Here is a 2094-nt window from a genome sequence, read left to right as displayed (position 1 = left end):
GATCAAAGAAAAGGTAAAAAGACTTATTTGCACAAAAAATGTTTATAGCAGCTTTTTTTGTGGTGGCAAACTTTTGGAAGTTGAAGGGATGCCATCAATTGGGGAATGGTTGAATAAGTTGTGGTATGTGATTGTGATGGAATACTATTGTCATATAAGAAATGACAAACAAGGTGATTTCAGAAGAACTTGGGAAGACATATATGATCTTATACAAAGTGAAGTGAGCAGAACCAGAAGAACACTGTGGACAGTAACAGTAATATTGTAAGGATGGTCAACTGTGAAAGACTTAGCTATTTGGATCAAGACAGTGATTCAAGATAATTCCACAGGACCGGCAGGACCGGTGTTAAAAAATGCTGTCCACTTCCAGAAAGAGAACTAATGGACTCTGAGTGTAGAGTGAAGAATGCTTTATTTTACTTTATTTTTCTTGTTTTAGTTTTGTCTACTTGTTTTTGGTAACAAGGGTAATATGGAAATATGTATTGCCTGACTTCACATGGGTTCTCTATATAAAATTACTTGCCTTGTGAAGGAAAGGAAAAGGTCTAGAGGGAGAGAATTCGGAACTCAAAATTTAAAAAAAAAAAAGGAATGTTAAAATTTTTTTTGCACTTAATTGAAAAATATTTAATGATGTAAATAAAATATATTTTTAAAAAGCTAAGTATGAGCAATTCCTGGACATCTCCCTGAGTGCAACAGGAAATCTGTTCACATTGGTCAAACAATTTGGTCATGCCTTCGGAGAGTTGTGTAGAACCTGGCAGCTAGTCTGGCCATGTAAAGGAAGAAGTTGGTATCTTAAGAACTTGGCTAAGGGGCAGCCAGGTAGCACAGTGAGTAAGAGCACCGGCTCCAGTGTCGGGATGACCTGGGGATCGAATCCCAGGCTCAGACACTTAGCACCCACCCAGAAACACCTGGCCATGTAACCTTGAGCAAGTTACTTAACCCCAATTGCTTAGGGGTGGCCAGGTGGCTCAGCGAGTAAGAGTACCGGCTCCAGTGTTGGGATGACCTGGGGATCAAATCTGGGCTCAGATACTTAGCACCACACCCAGAAATAACTGGCCGCGTAATCTTGAACAAATTACTTAACCCTGATTGCTTTGAAAAAAAAAAAAAGAACTTGGCTAAGGGGCAGCTAGGTGGCACAGTGAATAGAGCACCAGCCCTGGAGTCAGGAGGACCTGAGTTCAAATCCGACCTCAGACACTTAACACAAAAAACTAGTCGTGTGACCTTGGGCAAGTTACTTAACCCCAATTGCCCTACAAAAAAAAAAAAGAACTTAGCTAGAAGGCATGAGTAGCACAAAGGCAACAGACAGAAGGAGAAAGAAAGTATAGTACTGAATCATGGCAGAGAATAAGAATCTTGAGGAGCAAAAGATTCTGGCTGCATTCACTAGTTGTACCAACCTCCTCAATGCCTGAAGGAAGTTCCAAGAAAAGGTTTTGCCTTTGCCTAAACTTCATCTCCCCATGCCTGTCTATTTACAGATAATGTAACATACTCTGTTGCTTCTTTACCCAAATGTTTGTAGTAACCTTCATTTTGATTCATACATAAAGAGGCCAGGGATTACGTAGAGATAAATATAAATTTAAATTAAAACAGTGAAACAAGCCTCTCCCTAAATGTTAGGAATGTTCTTGAATGAGAGTTCTGACCAATTTATAACATACTTTAAAACTTTTGTTTAATATAAATTACATAAAGCAGCAAAGAAGGGAACCACATAAATGTGAGGGGCAGTGATATTGCCTTTAGGCTTAAGTTGAACTAATTATTGTAACAGCGTGGCAAATTATATCTTCAGAGATATAGAAAGTAAAGAGAAAAGAGTAGTGAGGACCATTAAATTTTTGACTGTTGCTGGTAACCTGCATCTTCCATGGTGATACCTCCTTCACTAGTGTTACTTATGGATGATAAAACTGAGCATCAAGAAGGTTGAAAGACACTTGTGTCTTATAAACCTCTATATGATCCTATTTCTGTATCTATCCTGTCCCTAGTGACAAGCTGCTTTGGCACTACTAAAATCTTTTAAATAGAATCCCAAGGGATTAGGGACTTCCT

The sequence above is a fragment of the Petaurus breviceps genome, unplaced genomic scaffold (genome assembly GCF_028583685.1).
Source record: "Petaurus breviceps papuanus isolate PSGF00001 unplaced genomic scaffold, PetGlider_PUasm1.0 189, whole genome shotgun sequence".
Classification (NCBI taxonomy): domain Eukaryota; kingdom Metazoa; phylum Chordata; class Mammalia; order Diprotodontia; family Petauridae; genus Petaurus; species Petaurus breviceps.
The sequence above is the reverse complement of the archived record's forward strand: the minus strand, read 5'-3'. Positions refer to the sequence as shown.